Here is a 19,884-nt window from a genome sequence, read left to right as displayed (position 1 = left end):
GTCCTACCACTGTAAACTTCAGGCTGGAGAGCCTGGCTCCACCTTCTCTACACTTCCATTAGGTTTTTCCGGTTTTATCACTTGGGATAAAAAGAGGTTTGGTTAGTAGCAGCTGCAACAGGAAAACTTTGAGACATAACTGATTTAAAATAATCACGTTTATCTCTCCGAAAACAATGGCATCTGAGGTAAAAGGGAATGCTATGCCAGCCTTTATTTCAGCTCATCATTACAGCTTGGTAAAAAAGCTCTCTCAATATCTTGCAAACTCAGTATAACTATACTATAGCAAAAGGACAGAGAGAGGTACCTCTCCTTTCCTTGTTATTCCTCTGAAATTGGAAAGAATTTAAAATAGTTTTTTAAATTCTGACTTCTTTTCTTTCAAAGAATTTTGAAAACGCATGTTGCTTTTAGTGAACTATTTCCCCAAGGGCAGCAAAGTCTCAGTTTGTAAGTACCTATGTATTAAAAGATTTTTCAGTAGCAAGCAGCTCCTTGACAGACAAAGGCAGAAAGATGAATGACTGGAGACTGAAGCTAAGCAAAGTCTGACTGGAAATATTTTAAGAGTGAGTGCAATTAATCAATAGAACACCTCACTTAGGGTATGCCAGATTCTCTGTAGAGCATTTTAAATCAAAAAATTGATATATTTTATAAAGATATGGTCTAGCTTAGCAATAAATTACTAGACTGTACAAAGATGTACATTAGATGACAAAAAATTGGACTGGGTTTTAATTGGATGTCAAAGTAAATGTCATAGTTGCTTCTTCTGACCTGAAGATTTTGGACTGTGAAAATTAATTTTCAACTTTAAATCCCAGCGGTTTCAATAAAGGTTTGTAAGGCCCCGAATAAGAGTGTGGAAGCCCTCAAATATGCAGCAGGACAAACTCTGTGCTATAATTCCACCCGTATGGTCTCATGCTCCGTACCTGTGAATATTCAGGACTGTAGCTGCAAGATTCAGGCTTCTAAAGATGCAGGAGAGGAAGGAAAAAAAATCTTTAAAAAGTCTTTACCAGACACAGATGATAGCATAAGACATTGTCCTATCCTCCTTAGTAATTTATGCTCCTCTGCCACAGAAAGGGAACAAGGTATCTGCTGCATACTTGCAGTTCTGTCAGCTTGTGTGAACATAAGCAAGCGGTGGTGTTGAGGACCCAGGGCCCACCACATCACATAAATTAGCTCTAAACTGGTCCTGCAGGTGAGGACAAATTACTAGAGAAAAAAAAAAAAAAGGAGTTATGTTTCGGAAGAACACGTGGCTCTTGGTTCTTCCTTGTGGAACCTAGGTCATACATGCCGACATCTCCCCTTCGTAAGAACCAAAGCATGGTAAGTGTGGACAACAGTAGGACTTATTTTAAAACTACATTCCAGATCTGAACCACAATGCTAATGTAGGTATTGCCTTAGAGTCCTAACCAACTGGGCCCAGATGCAGTTCAAAAAAACCAAAGAAAAACCAAGGACAATTTTCCTGAGAGGGTACTTCCATATCTTCATTGCTGCAAAAGAATTTGTTACAGCTCTGAAGTCTTTGGGCACAGAGACAAGCTTTCCTTCACAATACAAAAGCTATAAAATTACTAATTATGAAAATGGAGTCTATCTTTTCTGTGTGCGATTTAAGGAACTGGTGTTCAAACATTTAATAAGATTATTTGTTTTAATTTAAGAACAAAGTAAAAAATAAACTTATATAATTCCTTCTTCTCTGTGGAAGCTAATGTGATTTGGAACACTATTTCCTTTCTATCTTCCCCCAGAATAGAGATCCACAATGAACATGTTTTCCAGTTGAAAATTATAAATATTGTGTTCCCTGAAAAAGGCTGAAAATTGTCTCTTTCTGCAGAAAGGACAGACTCATCGCAATTTGTCATTGTGGATTTCTGACCAAAAAAAAAAAAAAAAAGAAAAAAAATCTGCTGAATTATTTTAGGATCTGAGCAAAGAATTTAGTCATGCCTATTTTTTTTTAATCCAGTTACTTTATCTTGTGTACAATGAACTACAATTTTGCTTCATGCAATTTCCAGACCAATAATTACCTTTTAGTGTTTTTTCATCAATTCAAGAAAATAAGTAGCTTTCTCCATTATTGAAGGAATCTTTTCTGATTTTTTTTTTTTTAAGTTCATTTTCCATGCTTTTACACTATAAATGGTAAGACTTCAATTTTCCTTTAAAAACATCTGTGTTCAGCTGACTTGTAGATAAGCCTGGACCAAATAATTTTGAGGATCTAAGTTGACCTTATATGTATGACATGTCAAAGGACTGCCCTGATTTTCTTTAACCTACAGCACAGCATTAGAAAAGTATTTGCTCTTATCTTGCTAGTAAGGTAGAATTGAAAGAAAGCTTTGGTGAATCATTCTGTGAAATGTCTCTGTTGTTAAAAATGTATACCTTATTTCTAACCTTATTTTGTCTAGCTTCCACTTTGAATTATCTTTGATATATTTCTTTGTAGTCTGAGGTGGTTATAAAAAGTTTTTATAGTTCAGGTGACAAAATTTCACCATCATCATGTCTGGGGGAATGAATAGAATCTTTGGAATCTCTCCTGATAAGGAGATCTTTTTACTGAATTAATAGATTTGCTTAGCTGTTCTCTGAAAAATCTGGAATTTATTAATATTTTCTGACATGGGCATCGGAACCGAACACAGAATTTCTTCTAAAAATTCCTCTATTTATCTGCCTATCCATCTAAGAATTCTGTTTTGTTGAGTGCAGCACCACACTGTAATGACAGGCTAATTATTTAACAAGATTATAATCCTTCTCATGAAAACTGGTTTCCAGAAGAGACGAGTATGATCCAGAAGAAGGAAGTATGAAACATATTAAGACATCCTGTTCCTTCACTAATCAGGATCACTCCGTGCTAGTGACTTGTTTTCATTAGCTGCAAGGAAAATACCTTATGACAGATAAGTTAGAAACTAAACTCAAGTTCTAAACATTTTTTTGTTTGTTTTTTTTTTTTTTTTTTGTAACAGAAATTGTAGCTTTAAAACCAGACAAGTTTGAGTAGCTAATTTTTTATAATTCACATGGGTCACCTTTCTCTTCTCTCTGTCTGCTTGTTATTAGTCAAAACCTGTATTATGTGTTCCATTTTGTAAGACTCACTTCAGCCTATATCAACTCAAACTCGTTTATAACTTAAAGAGTTAAAAGACTCAAGTTTTTTAACTTACTAGTGCACTGTTAGCTTCCTTCCAGTTCCTCTGAAGTTCTTCAATGGACTAAGATATTAAGATTCATGAGAAGGAGTCACCAGGTTCTTTGACCATTTTTTTGGAAAAAAACAAATGCAAAATTATTTAGAACAACTTGTAAAATACTTAACCATTATACTCACAGGTTACTGCAAAAAAGCTTACAGCATTTGTTTTGTCGTCTGTTCCCCCAAAACCTACCTATTTTCATCAGTTGGTATCATTTTGTCCTTTTTAATTTTGTTTTCATTAAATGTCAGACAGTAAGCCAGTTAGATTTTTGTTTGGTTGTTTTTTATAATCAGGGTAACCTGTAGATGTCTGGATATGGAGGAATATTATTTAAAAATTCACAGCTATAAACTGTGTTAATTTAAACATAAACATGTTCGATAGTCTTCTTGCTCTTGTTCAACAAGTTGATATTTCTACTGTATTTCACCCAGACTGAAATGCTGTATCATACATCTTCATTTTCCCCTGTATATATCATAACTACGTCTCAAGCTTATCATCTTGTTTTCTATTGGGATCTGATGGTCTTCTGCAAACATCAGGAAATAACTTTATACCGATTATTTGCTTCATATTTCTCTAACCTGACAGTAATCTCTTAAAAACTCCTTTTTCCCCCCTCCCTCTCCCCCCAGGAGGTCACTGACAGCAATGAGAAATGCTAGTTCAGAGTGTTCCCTCTTGACTTTTGCTAACTTGATCTTTTTCAAAGAGTCTGTGACTGCTGAATTTAACACTCCAATCACATCAATCTTTCCATCAGGATTCAGTAATATATAAGGCTGAATTTGTTTATAGATGAGCAATTATAGTTCTTCTCATTTGAAACTCAACTACAACTAAGTGAAGAATGTCTTGACCATTAATATTTTGACTGACTGCAGAATATCATCATTTTGAACACTTTCTCTCTTACCTATATTCTTTTTTTCTTTCAGTGCAGTGATCTTCTGACCATCTTAGTCAACCTATCTCCCCTAGAGTTTCTATCCTTGCTTTAATGAAGAGGAAGCCACACAATTTATTCAGTCTCTGCTCAGGATAGAAAGCTGCCACTGTTTCTGTACATTTCTGCATATTTCCACCTGGTGTCTTTGGCTTTTGGGCTTGACAAGATAGTTTTGAAAGATTTTTTAAGTGTTACTGCCTGTCATTTTTTATTTTTAGGGTCGTTTGGTAGCTAACAAAGAGGTCCAAGACCTTTTCTTTTATAACAATGGCTTAACAATATCATTATGACAAGACAGGTTGCAAGTTCTGTTCATCTGCTTGTAATCACTATTATTGCAGTTTTTGGAAAAGGGCTTATTATCAACTGGGAAGCAGTATGTTTTCGGTACTGTGCAGTTTCTGAAGAGCAATTTTTCCTTGTTTGAGAATAATTTTAGGCCTACATAAACCAACATCCCATGCACACCTGTTAATATGCAACAGGGAGTTTTCTCAAATCCATTTACTTTGACAACTTCTCAATCCTCTTGCCAGTATACTCAGCAAGAAGTTACACACTTCATATCCAGCCACAGAAGGCCACATCTGTGGCCAGAAATGATCATACACAACTGAGGTAAACAAATACTTTCCATATGCCCCAGAAGCAGATTGTGAAATAAGCAATTCTAAAAGCCTATTTTAATTTCACACTTCTTTGTAGAGTAAACTAGTTTGGATATTTGATAGGAGTTGAACTCAACTGATGGTAAAGCACTTCAAGAGAAGTATTAGAAGAGACTTCACAACAGATACTTTGCTATCTTGAAAGTCATTGCTGTTGCACGAGTTCTCTTCTGGAACTACTAGAGGAGTTATCTAGAAAACTGCACTAGATTAAAGGTTTCATGGATCTAATGGCAGCTCAAAGTGACGCATGTACATATCTATTACAGAAAATAAAACTCATTAATGCAGAAAAGCTCAATATAAGGACTGACATTATCCCAAGTTCAGACATCATTCCCCTCTCTTCAATGTAATCACTACAAAAATGTTATATCGCCTTACAGAAAAATAAATAAAATCTTAGACCTATGATAAAATTGATCAGTTAATTGTATGTGGGGAGAAAAAAAAGGGCAAACAGATCACCTTGCAAAGACTCTGCTATGATCTAGAAATACGTGAACCCATTATTAGAAGATTCAATGCTCTGGCAATTGCCAAAAATGCAACATTTGCAAAATTATAATGTGTGAAAGATAAACCATCTTTAGTCAGGAATAGCCATGGCTCAGCAATTTCACTCTCACAGGATCACAGGACAAGAGGGAGCTCAGGAAATAAAATAGTCCATCTTCCTGCTCAAGGGAGGGTCAAACCAATGTTATTTGTGTTATTAAGATCTTTGTTTTTCAGAATTAGTTATTTGTGTATGGAATCATATTCAAATCAACTCAGAGATTATAGCTCTGTTTCATTGTTACCGCTTTTAAAGCCTGAAGGAGGATTTGGAAAAAACACAGTAACAACAAATGCCTACCGAATTAAGCAGGATTAAAGCAAAATCTGTTATCGTCTTTAGCTGATAAGGGAATCTGTAGTGACTTCAGCCTAACAGTGTAATTTCATTGCTGTTGTTTACTTTTTTTCAGTCTACAGTATGAAAGTCAAGATTAAGAGTAGGGCTGCATTCACAGAATCACAGAAAAGCTGAGGTAGGGTGGCACCTCTGCGTATTGTCTAGTCCAACCTCCCTGCTTAAAGCAAGGTCTCCTCGAGGAGGATGCTCAAGGCCCTGTCCAGTCAGGTTTGTACATATCTCTAGGGGTAGACTTTCCACAATTTCTCTATGTCTTGTCACCCCTACAATGACATGGAATTCCCTGCATTTCAGTTTGTGCCCGTTTCCTCCTGTCCTTTTACTGGGCACCACTAAGAGTCCAGCGCTGCCTTCTTCGCTTGCCCCCATCAAGTATGTATACACACTGACATGATCGCCTCAAGCTCTCTCTTCTTCAGGCTGAAGGTAATGGTGAGTGCTAAATCCCTCTCTCTGCAGAGACTAGGCACACCAGTCAAAGCAGCACATCCCTACATCCATCCATGCAGACCACGGGCTGAAAGAGAGCTCTGATACCTTCTCTGCCATAGCTGCTGGCTGTTTCATTGTTTTTACCTAGACGCGCTGACTGCCAGAGTGCAGGCGCACCCATATTTTAGAGGCAATACAACAGTGGAATTCCTGTCCAAGAGAAAGGAACAGTGGGTGGGGTGCCACCCTAAGCTTGAGGCACTGGGGTTGTCTTTACCATCATCCTAAATTCAGGGTGCCAACTACCCTGTGTAGTCTCCTCCTCCCTTATGTCAGTAATGCCCTACTGCACAGCAAAGTATTTAAAAGGTTCATGTGGTCAGAAAACCAGAGCAGGTGAAGGGCCTGGTTACAGCACTCAGATGTGATTTTACTGTCTAGGGGAGAACTGTAAACCTTTAAAAATTTCAGGGAAAGCATTCCAACTGTATTATTTTAACAGCTATAAGCACCAGCATCTCCTTTAATTTATCTGCTGGAAACAACTTTAAAGAAAAACAGTGTATTTTGTTAAGGCCTATTTCTGCTGCTAAGTGACAGCAGCCTGTATCAACTACAGCAGGTCTAGATGAAATGTACAAAAGCAAATTCATACATATCCAGCATCTGGAGCCATCTGAGATAAAAAGGAAGCTGCCTTGCACATTTAGGCATTCCTAAAATCATGCAGAACCTCCCTGAAGGGGATTTTTTCAGTGTATTGGTCTTCAATGTATAATACTGTCTCCAAACCTCAGCAGAGGCATAGAACTTCCTCTGTACTGAGCCCATAAAGTTATAACAACTTTGAAGAGATTTCTCCAGATGACTATTAGATTGCAGAGCAGGAAAAAGAATTTGGCTAATAACTTTTCATTTTGTTCAATACAGCCACTTCCACAACAGCCAACTGTGATGTTAAAATTAGAACTGCAATTTTATATATAGTGATTAAACACAGTGAGCAGTTGCAGTATGATAAGACAGATATGGTTTCAGAAATACCTGCCAAACACACATACTCTGAGAACATCAATGCCTTTTCAAAGCAATGGAATGCAAAGTTAGGCTCTTAAGCTTATTGTACACCACACAGAGAGAGTTAAGTGCCTCAGATGGGACTCAAGCGCATCAGGCATGCTGGGCATGGAGGTGGTTTGAGCTAGAGCAATGAGCTGTTCCAAGCAGAGGAGTGTGCCTGAAATCCCACCCTCTGCAGGGCTTAGGCAGCAGACTTTGTAACTTTATGCTCTTGGGGACAAAACTGCACTCTGAAAACATGCACACTTCACTCTTTTTAACTCTTCTGTTTTCAGCTGAACCTGAAAGGTGAGAATGCTTATTATTTCACACAAATATTGGTTAGAGAACCCAAAGGCATGTGGAAACCCATCCCTTCTCTTCATTGGCACAGGTACTCACACAGAGCTTAGCTGTATCAGTAATCACCAAACAAGAAGCCAAGACAGTACCACTTCAAAACCCTGCATGTTAATTTCACCGGGGTAAGCACGGAGCTAGGACCACTTGAGACAATTCACTGCATCTTTGACGTTTTGTGGCAAGACAGAATTGCCTTCCTCAAAGGCCAAAAGCAATGGAGACACAAAACCAGAAATCATTACATTGGCCACAATAATCTTGATGACAGTTCAGAAAAGACATTTGTTTTGATCTCTATTCTGATTTGTTTAAATAACAGAAGAAGAAATTGAAGTCTAAAATACTGGCAAACTCACAAGCAGTATCACCTGGGACTGGATCCATCCAAGCATGCCATGGAGGCCCTTGTGACTGACTATCAAGAAGACATGCAGAGTAAGACACATTTATGCTCTGAGGTAATACAGAGGTGCCAAGTCTGATGACAAGTTTATGAAATGAGTGTTGGGACTGCGCCTCAAGGTGTTCTCATATAAAGGGGTTACCAAAACTCATTTCATACATGAACAAGCCTGAGGCTCTGTAGAATTCACATGATCTACATTTCATTATTCAACTAGGGGGCTAAAGCAATAATGTTACACTTGTATTGTCTCAGAAAGCAAGCCTCACCCTCATCTTATAAATTCAGCTTTTGGGGAACACATTCAGGTAGTCTCTGGGCAGGCAACTGAGACTTCCAAAGTAGCACTCTCAATCCACTTACTTTCAGTAAACACAAATCATTAGATTTACTGCACAGTGCCCTCTCCCCTTTACCACTATTCTAACAATGTCATAATCTGTGTGAATTCATTTGTGACTGGAGAACAAGCCATCTTTCCAAGGCTATTATAATACTATAATAATCTGTCTGTAAAACAATAGAATATTGGGCAACAACACTTAAAGTTTCATTTTCCTGGTTCACATAACCAGTTAAACCATTGAACTAACTATGAAATTATACCCTGTTGGTTCATCTGCAGTAATAAATGTGGACGTCTGGACATAAAAATAAATGCCTACTGTTCAAATGAGCAGTCCACAAGCCATGACTAATTGGCAGCGTGTTGCCTTTAAGTCCTCCTAGCATTGCCTGTGGCAATAGGAAATTGAAAAGCTAAGAATGAGGCTAACAGGAAGAGCAAACCACAGAATTATTTATACAAAGATTATTACTGTGTTTTGTTGTCTTCTGTTTTAAAGATCCAATTGGGAAAAAAAAAAACAAACAAACCCACCAAAAAAAAAAAAAAACAACCCAAAAAATAACTCACTTTCTTTTAAGGCAACACAAGTAGCGAAATCATAAACCTCTTCCTGTGGTCTAGCCATTAGACAGTAAATACGAGACAAATCAAGCCAATGGAAGCACTTTTGTTATGAAGGAAGATTTGGCTATAACTGAGGACACGCTTCTTGCGACCTTGAGTACAGTCTATGTAGAATGCGACTATGATAATTATAGTTGCAAAAACAGTAGCTCAGGTTCTTGATCAACAAAGATGGATAGGTAAGGCAGGGAAAATAAGGGCCCCGTAGTTGTCTTTCTGTCCTTCGCTTTAAAAAAAAAGCAGAAAGAAAAACTTTTCCGCATTTTCCCTCTTCTTCTCAAGCTAAAACCAACATAAGGACATTTATCACACTGTCAGAAAGAATTGCAAAAACAAGGACAAAAATCACATTGATCACAAGAGTTTTCACACTGACAATTCAAAGAACTCATTATCAACATTAATGTTAACATCACAAAGCATTATCAAATCTGGCAACTGTAACACTACTGAATTTTAATAGGTAAGACGCAAGGCTTTGAAAAGATTAAGTAAAATTTGCTAGGAAAGAAATGTCTCTACAGCCAAATTTTTCCAGGCTGGTATTACAGTCTGTATTTCTACAATCTGTAATTCTGACCTCCTTTATCAATACCGGCAAATAATATGCAAGATCTTCATAAAACAGTGGTTCTGAACCTTCCTTCTCGTTCAGATTTACAAATTTGGCATATTTTTTTTAACTCTTTATAAGTAAGCAGAAAAATGTGAAATGGGGGAAGGGCAAAAACAGCTAGCAACCAAAAAGTTACAGGAAAAACAACTTCAAAGCATGCTGCTTACGTACACCTACACGTCAACCACATTTCTGAAAGATAATTAATCCTGATGTGAGGTAAGAGAATGCAATTACATTTATCTGAAATGTAACAGTACTTGTCAGGAACATACAGCCATAAAAAGCACTGAAGATAGTTTTAGATCATTCTAAATATACGTATGTGTGCACATAAATATATACATAGGTATGCACCACAGAGAATCAGTACCTTTGTTTTCCTTCTTATTTGAATTGTATTTAATTATTTGATACCTTTATTATTTGATTAGTTTTGTTCAGAGCTAGACATAATACTGATATTCTCTATTGCTTGCTCGGTCACTCTGCTTTTCTCAGTAGCCTTCAGAAGAAAATCAATAAAAATCTGCTTACCTAAACAAGTCTTTAGTTTGATTGTTTAAATTAGAAAAGACACATTAGGAAAATTATCTCTTTAGCATTAATATGTCTTAATAGCAAAAGGCCCCATTATTATTAATGACACAAGCCCATCCCACTATCCCAGAACTGATCTCTTCCTTGCAGTTATAGTTGATCTTAAAGAGAACAGCGGATCCAATTTGGAAATTTGTTTACAAATGCAAAACCCAGCATTCATCCTTTGATTTATAACTGTATTGCAATCAATTTCAGATTGAGACTGTTATTAGTCTTTTACAAGCTTTTCTTTTCAAAGGGTTATGATGAAGAACTTTCTTGCTCTGTTTTATAGAGCAAATTAAATCTTTCTTTATGTTAAGATGGCAGTGTTTAGTAATGAATATAAAGTTGTAGCTCCCAAGTACTTCATGCAATACTTTAGGCTGCTGAAGATCTTTCACTCCCTAATCCCATATATTCTTGTTCCCTCATCTGAATATTGAGGGACTTGAACAAACCCTTCAGAAGCTGTGCCACTAATCTTTTTACGTTCGGGAAGCAAATCAACATAACGAATCCACATCCTAATACATATTGTGCCCTCACATTAGCTTAATTATAACCATTGAAGTTTCTTAGCTTAGTGTTGTAGCAAAATACAAAGCCTGTAGTGGTAATGATGTCAATCCTTCTGTAGCTTATTCATCAGCTTGTGGCAGGCTCTCTATTGGATAAGAAAGTCTAATGGACTTCTGCAAAACAAGCAACTACACTGGGGAAACATTTTCCTTTACTCTGAGAATTAGGAGCAGAATGTGTCATAGCTTTACACAGAGTTTGGATATTTTAAGCTACTCATCTCCTAAAAATTAATTAAACCAAAGCGAGATGGGATATCAAAGTAAATCTGGATTTCCAACTACAGTTCTGAAAGACTGGAACTACCAAGAGACAGATGCTGTAGGGGTTGTAATACTAGATAAATCATATACCAAGACCACTGCCATGCACTTGAGGAGAGAGGCCCTCTAGAACAGCTTCTATTACATGAGAATTTGTATTTTAGTGCTTACTTTTCTATAAGCATATCAGCAATATGTTACTTCTTCAATGGAGCATAATTACGCTTTTTCCAGTTTTAAAGGCCAATAATTATTTTATTTCAGTTTTGAAATTATGAAGAGGTATGTTTTTTTGCAGCTGGTTGGTTTATAAGTTTGTTCTTCAGGAAGATGCTATTGCTGAATTTGTATGAATTATACTATCACTCAAAATAAGTAATCAAGTAACTGCCGCCAAAACAGCATTCAGGGAAAAACAGGTTAATTTACCACATGAGAAAGCTTTCCTTGTCCTATAATAGGACATTAATATGAAGGAAAACATTGAAGTAAGAGGGAATGAAATGAAAAAGTGGATTTAAGACTGTGGGAGCAATGGTATGAAACAAATTTTATCACACCAGTTTTGCCTCGACTTATTTATATTGACCTTCTTAATGTGGCCAGAAGTGTATGTTGCAAGGACAGCAGCAGCTATAGGAGAGCGTGTCACTTTACAGAGGGCCGCTCAGGACAGGCTGGTCAAAGGGACTGCAGAAAAAGCAGGAGCAGAGCTTCCCAGTGTAGATGCTGAGAAACAGGACAGCAAATTGGTCTTGTAGAACACACTGGATGCTACCTTTCAGAAACAAATTAAAGCAGTCACTCTGGCAAACAGCATACTAAAATAACCAACTCCAGCTTTATAGAAAGAACAGTGAAAATAATCAGAAGGACCACATCTGGGGAAATGGTGGTAAAAGAAGCTTGAAACCTACATTCTAGAATATTTGAAGTTACGCAATAGTCAGAGAAATACAATACTGTAATCTGAACATTTTGGAGTAAATTAATAACGATTGCCAAGAACAAACCAGAAAGTGACAAAGTTATATTTTCAGTGAAATAAGATCGTTATAAATCAATTTAACCTTTAAAGCAGAAAAATCATATACAGATGGGCAACCAATTAGCATCTGATTTCCCCAAGCTAGCTTTCAAATGAGAAACATAAAAACAAGATTTGTGTAAAGTCAGGCAGAGAGAAAAATGCAAAGGGGAGCTCAAAATTCAGTGCTTCAATTGCCAAGAAACCGTAGTAATGCTCCCATTTAACAGTAGGAGACTTCAAGCCAAGTTTGTGGGTCACAGAGTAATGAAAACCATGGGATTAACAGATCAAAAGCTGATTCTTTGGCCTGGCAGAGCTGTGAATAGACTCAAGACTATCCTTAATGGGATGTTGGTGTTACACAGGTATATCGCCACAAATCACATGACATTTCCCAGAGGCAGTCAAGAGGAGACGTGCTGACCAGCTATGGGCTAGAAGGAAATTCAGCAGCACTACTGCCCAGTGGGTTGAAACCATACGCACACACACACACACACAAAATCAAAAAAAAAAAAAAATCAGACAAAGCACTAGAAAGTGTGGCATAAAACAATTAAAATAATTATGTCAAATCTGAAAAAGAAATCAGTGCATATCACAGTCCTCTTCATTCAGCATAGCAAAGATGCCAAACTACGTGTGATTTCCCAAAGAAGCAAATCTTAAGTCTGTCTATCATATCAAGACAGGGAAGAGAAGGCAGAGATGGCAACTAGAGGTACTGTCATGGTTTAAGCCCATCCGGCAACCCAGAACCACTCAGCCACTCACTCACTTCCCCTCCCCCCCCCCCCACTTCCTCCCCATGCTCCCAGAGGAATGGGGAGGAGAATCGAAAGAATGTAACTCCCACGGGTTGAGCTAAGAACAGCCCAGTAACTAAGGTATAACACAAACCACTGCTGCTACCACCAATGATAATAGTGATATGGGAAATAACAAGGGAAGAGAATACAACCGCTCACCACCCACTGACTGATACCCGGGCCGACCCGAGCAGTGATCTCACCCTTCTGGGTAACTGCCCCCCGTTTATAAACTGGCATGACGTGCTGTGATATGGAATATCTCTTTGGCTGGTTTGGGTCAGCTGTCCTGTCTCTGCTTCCTCGCAGCTTCCCTTCCTTCCTGGTAGAGCATGAGACTCAGAAAGTCCTTGGTCAGAGTAAACATTACTGAGCAACAGCTAAAACCATCAGTGTTATCAGCACTGTTCCCAGGCTGAAAGCCAAAACCACAGCACTGCACCAGCTACTAAGAAAGAGAAGAATGACTGCTACTGCTGAACCCAGGACAGCTGCCCATCTACCTCTCAAAAACACCTCCAGAAAAAGCAGCAGCAAGTAGTAACAAATCAGCTTGAGGTGGCATGAAGGAATACTATTAGTAGCAGTGGAAGAAGCTGCAGCAATAGCTGTAGGGTGCGACACTGAAACATTTTTGTAACTGGATAAAATTCTACCTGGAGCTCTATCTTAGCTGATGGGCTGCAAAAGCCACATAAGACGAAGACTTCAATACTCTTTCACAGAAATTACCAAAGGTGATACAAGCAGTGAGACAGAATACTTTGATAAAAAATACACAAGAAAAAAAAAAGTCCCAGCAAAGCCAGAGCCATTATTTATTCTGATAATAAATTAGACTGGATATTTTAAACACCTTACCAATAAATTGAGCTAGCATTAGAACGCAAGGCTTTGTGTTCACAAAAACATCAATGTTTGTTACACTATGTGTTTGGGGCTTTTTTAAATATGCATTTTATTTTTCTTTGAGAAAAAAAAAAAGAATTAAAAAAAAAAAGAAAATAAAAGTCTTTCTGATTTGAGGGAGGAGTACATGGAGGAGAGGGAATACATGATTGGTTCAGTATTAAATGTGTTCTCCCAAACCCAAAGTACACTGCACACAAAGTGACGCCCTTGCCTCTTTAGTCTTGGTCTCTTCCCTAAGCCATCACTCATTCATTCCGTATTATTGATTCAATACTAAAACAGAAGTGAATGAATTATTATGGAAAAACTGCTAAGAACATCAACAAAAAAATAGTAAATAACAAAGGATTTTTTTTTCTGTCAGAACACGCAGATCGTTGTTAGAATAAATATACAGGTTCAGCCTTCAGCAGCTTCGACCTAACTCTAGAACCATATTGAAATGCCTTTAGTCATGCTTCATGTAATGAACTGAATTTGCTGACTTCAGATCAAAGGAATATTAGACTGTATACTATCGTCTTGCTGTTTTCTCCAACAGTAGAAACAGAAGACAAACAAGATGAAAAAGAACAGCTAATCGTATTTAAATAAAGTGAATACTGGACAGAAGCCAAACTCAAGCTGATGGAAAGCCAGGTTAAGCCATATAAATCAATTTCATATATTCAGGCAGAAGATGGAAAAAAGGGAAAGGAAGGTCCTACTAAATTTTGCAGTGCATTTGGAATATAGGATGTGCGTTTCTTACCATACCTCAGCCTGAAAATCTTCTGAAATTTCCAATTTAAACTTTGTGGACCAAATTTCTGCTCTTAACAGCTATGTAATGCTAATATCTTCCCTGCAATACAACTGAAATTATGCACTGGGAATCAGGGTCAGTGTTTTTTATCACCATGAAAGAATCTTTGTCACTAAATTGTGCCCTACTCTCCTCTGATTAACTGAAACATACATTTCTTTAAGTCTGAGGGTGAATACACAATTACTCTCCAACTCTGTTCTACCTTGTGCATGTTTGCATCCATTGACACACAGAGAGACATGGTCTAATTAGGAGACATGGTACTGCTAATATGCTTTAACTCCCCATGCATTTTCTTCCCCAGCAGCAACCACAGAGCTTTGGTGGGCCACATCAGTAACAGCAGAGCTCCTGCTGGCAGCTTGTATCAAGGGGAGGATTTGCGGAACTGAAAGGTTTGTCTGCCTCTAAATTCACCAGAGCTTCTCTCAAATGAGGAGACAATTCACACGCAATCTTCCTGAAGGTCAGTCCTACTGTGCTGTCTTCCTGTTCAGGAGCTCCCAGGCATTCCTATGGTGAAGTGAGCAACACTTCCTTATGCGCTCAGCTAACTTCCAAAAGCAGGACTAGAATGTCAAACTGTTTCCCCTCACTCGCTTTGCCTATTAAAAGTACAACAGAAGTACAGAAAGTCTATAAAATCCCTCCAATCCCAGGAGATAAAACAGGAAATCAAAGGGTGAAAAAATAAATAATTGTGGGCCAAGAAGCCAAAGACTGTAGTTTTATGCTGTATTGGGTCATATTCCAGTGGGAGAAAGGTCTGTTTAAATGGAACTGCCTGCATCTCATAGATAGAAGTAGCTAATCTTCTTAGCCAAAGACTAGTTTAAATGCCCTTTTCATTGCTTAAACTAATAATACATGGAAATTGTGCAGTGAAGGCAAAAGTAGCACAAGCTCACTGTACTGGAACAAACGTGACAAAGAATTGGAAAAAGAAAAAGGGAAAAAAAAAAAACCAGCACCCAAAACCCCCATGTTTTTTATCAAATATTAAAGTGCCCATGCCAGATCTCCAGGCTGCAAGCATGAGGATTTAGAAAATTCAGATTTTAGCAAGAAGTTTGACTCAGTGGCGAGTATAAACATGTGTGTGATTACTTGCATTACTTATGTGTTAAAGTGTTAAAAAACACCAGCTGTAACCTGCACATAGTTGTGAAATTCTGTATAACAAGAATTTTGAGGAGTAACAGGGCCAGCTAATAAAGCCTGGTTTCCTGCAGATACACGTGTCCTACGTTTCTACACACACAAACAAACACCACAGCTCCTACTTCAAATACTTCTGGGTTGCACCCCTCCTCTGTATTTTCCTAACTAACTTTCTGCTGGGCTTTTTTTTAACTCTGTTTTCAATGCAGTCAGTCCCCTCCCCATAAACAGCATCTGGGAAAGGAGCACCACATGTCATGGCTGGCTTCAAGTTCTCTGTGCTCATGCTGTGAAGCCTCTTGTGCACTCGATACCTCTCTCAGCAGCATATTTTCACAGGAACGTATAGCAGCTAATAATCTTTGGGAAATCTTTTCTTAAAATTTGGTTGAAATTGGCCAGTGGTCAGAAGTTATTATGAGGAACTGACAATGCAATAACATCTGCTTTGTTTCAGAAAGAAACCGAAGGCTAGAAACACCACTGATTTTCTTGAACACCAGCAGTCTTTCTGGTAATTCAGGCTTGTGATCTTGAACACCCATGTATCTCTGGGATAATAAAACAAACCTCAGGGTAAGCTCTTTAATACTCAGCTATACAACAAACCAGAGAACTAAAGCAGTTTTTCCTTTCTAACACATGAACTTGCCCTATATTAGTATGCCCACAAAGCAAATAATGTATCATGGTTGGAGTGCCTATAATTTTCTTAGAAAACTTTACAACACAAGATGCTGAATCCAAAACCAGGTTCCTCTGTTTTGAATGCCATTACTATCTAAGCACTGGATCACCAGTAGCAGTTACTTGCCTAGAAGCCAGCAGTTATGACTATATTACATTAAATATATAGATATGGAAGATATTCCAAATAAGCACTACTTCTGTACTTCATTTCTGGCAGAGGCTTATTTTCCAGAGTTAAAGGAAACTGTAAACGAAGCAGGTTGCAGGAGAATTTAAACAGCACCAACAAAAGAAAACGACAAATCTCCAAAATGGAGGAAGAGTTCTGCAAATTAAGACAGCTAACAAAATCCTCAGCCTGGTGAAATACTTATGTTAATATATCAATCAGGAAAAGTGAGATATCACAATGGAAAGCAGGAGAAACAACAATCGATACAAATTAGATGCTTTTGTCACTGTAATAAATTAACATGATGAGGTAAGCTGTTGATGGATATCCTGAAATACAAGTGAAAAACTGAACTGCAAGCTATCTCCTCTGTTTTGCACTACCTCGATACTAGCAGGAATGCTTCAGTGTATGAAATAAAGATATATGACTGGTCTTTATGCTATCATTAATAGTATTGTAGATGCTATTAATGATTCTTCATCACTCTACTGAACTGTCTTGAACACACACTGAAATGGAATGATGAAGATAAGATGAATCCAGAAGAATCTGACATTCAAATATTTCCCTACAGCACAGCAACTGCTGAGTATTATACCTTCATGCCTTTATGACCCTCTGCCAGATGCACAGAATATTATTGTCACTTTTAAACCAAAATACCAAAGGTTCAAATGGATTTCACACCACAGACCAGAGATCAAAGCCACACATGCAGCTTCCAGCCCATGCTTAGACTGCCACTCAACAAAGTAAGGACATCTGGCACACAGAGATTACTCACAGGGAAGCTTTCATTTGAGAAGCTAAGGAATGTGTGTCTGCATCTGTCCTACTATGAATGTGTTTCAGAAAACAGCTTGCAGGTTGTATCATGTAGAATACCTCAGTGATAGCCCTTAAGGATGGCAGAAGCGTTTGCAGACTAAACCAACTTGCTCTTTCCATGAACAGAAAATTCTCCATTTAAAATAAAAATAAAAATTAAAAAATCATTAATTGTGTTACAGTCAGAGAGAATTAGACAGAAATTCAAAGCAGCCAATTGAGAAGAGAATCTCCCTTTGTACAAAGGGAGGATTTGCAGAACAGAAAGGTCTGTCTCCCTCCCTAGTAAATCAAGTAAGTCAGAATTTGTCAAGATGGGGGAAGACAAGTACTCTGTTTAGATATGGCACAGAAATAAAGTAAGTCACCTTTGACTAAAACTCTTTTCAACCTCTGATAGTCTTCCCTATTCCAGATGTTGCAGGCCATCAATGACCTGAATTAGCCACTTAAGTCAAAAAGGCAGTATCACTATTGGCAACATACAGTAAGGAGATTGAGTCTGAAGGGGTCTTGTGAAAATGTTTTCTTCCTCCCCTCTCCCCCCCCCATCACTACTATAAAACGTCGCCTGAGTAGCAAATGCCACATGGTAATTTCCAGCACATTTGTACTCTTTGCCTTTTATTTCATTGATTGTTTTTGGAGAATTCTTATTGCAGAGAATGAGAAAGAGGCAGAAAAATTTCCTCAAACAGCCACTCAGAAACTTGGAATTCAAAGCTAAAAAAGACTTTCAGAAGTTTTTCAGCCACTCAGCCTCCTCATACTGTATTTGACAAGAAAAGTAATTTTTCAGTTGTAATGTTTCTGTTATTCTTTTCTACCCTATCCCTAGTATCAGTACCATCAGTATCATCCTGCATTTCTCCTGTATAGAAGACAGTTGTCAATTTGCCCCACCACATGACATGTGACTAAATCAAATCAAATGCTCCTACTAGGGTCAAGAGCTCTCTTCTCTAACTGCCTGCACAGGGACAAAGGGATGGAGTCAAGCATTCAAATGCATATCCTCTATTCAAAACTACAATGCCAGGTTAGGTTTTGTCTGCATGCTTTTTTCCCTCCTCTTGACTGCAACATAAGATGAATTCATCCTCATCATAAATTCATATACCTCTTTATGTGAGTCTGCTGTGAATCCTTGAGATGAACTCTCAGTTTAGAGGGAGGAAAGTCTTGTATTTTATCAAGCTGCATATTGTTGCTCCACTTCCAAGAACTACAGATTTTGATCTATTCCTTCCATTGAAGTTATGCTTTTAGTCAGAGATGTTTATGACACTGGATCCTGAGGAGGATTTGTACTCTATCTCTCCATCTTGTACATGCTATATCTGTTGATTTGCAGATACACAGTGCTGTCACTGCAAGACATAATACTTTCACAAACTGTACTTAGACTGTTTCCATTGCTGCTATACCATCCACTAAGCCTCACATTACTTCCCAGCCACACTGTCATTTATGTTCTCTCATAATTCAATCAATCAATATATAAAAACCTGACAAGACATGGAGTTATGCCATGTGAAGATTTATCTAGTGCCTGCAGTATACTAAGCCCAAGCAGCAAAGGATCCCTTGATGTACTGATATTAATAACGTTCAAGGCTTAGTCACAGCTCTACTGTTTAAATACAAAGAAACAGATACTGCCTTGTAGCAATGCTTAATATCATTACCTAAGTTAACACACATATTGACAAATTCAGGCATTTAAAAGCAAATAGAAGCTTTCTAATTGCCCTTCCTATTGACTGAGCAACTTCATTAACAAATTGATTTTCAGACCTTAGCAGGCAGAACTTGACAGTAAATGAAAAAGATTTAGCACAATGAAATCCAACTCCTTAAAACATTCTACATCATCTGGAAGTTTCATGTGACAAGTTCCAAAGAAACACAGCTCCAGCCACATATTTCATTATAGGCCACAGACTAGGCCATTTTTAAGAGAGTGTTAAATGACAGTTTCAAGCTTTCTGTTGCTTTCTCCATTCTCCCTAGAGAAAAACTATTATTATATTTCCATAGTAGAACTGATGTTTTTCACATCAGAAAAAATCCTGATGCATAAGGGAAAAAAAATATCTGATCTGACAAGCATTGAAAATACAGTTAACAAGCTATTTTAATTATCCTCCCAAGATTTTCCCATTTGTACTCTGTTCATCATCTTCTTCACAAACTTAATTATGCCTCATTTGTTCATTCTGAACTAATCTCAGTGAGTATTCCAGGTGGAAAAGATAAGCCCACTTGTAACTGAAACCTCAGGTAATTGTTACATCATTTTGCTACAGAATGTTTCTTTATTTTAATAAAAATGATAAAAACTTGGTTTTGGACATTTGAATATTGAAAAGAATATCAGGGCATTCCCACACCTGAAA

At 37.7% G+C, this 19,884-nt stretch overlaps 1 protein-coding gene across 1 annotated transcript in view; it reads right to left on the bottom strand.

Moving 5' to 3' along the window:
• The window catches only part of GABBR2 (gamma-aminobutyric acid type B receptor subunit 2), a 449,684-nt gene that overhangs the window by 331,406 nt on the left and 98,394 nt on the right, over positions 1-19,884 (bottom strand). The window lies entirely within an intron of this gene.

The sequence above is a fragment of the Lathamus discolor genome, chromosome 2 (assembly GCF_037157495.1).
Source record: "Lathamus discolor isolate bLatDis1 chromosome 2, bLatDis1.hap1, whole genome shotgun sequence".
Classification (NCBI taxonomy): Eukaryota; Metazoa; Chordata; class Aves; order Psittaciformes; family Psittacidae; genus Lathamus; species Lathamus discolor.
The sequence above is the reverse complement of the archived record's forward strand: the minus strand, read 5'-3'. Positions and strand labels throughout refer to the sequence as shown.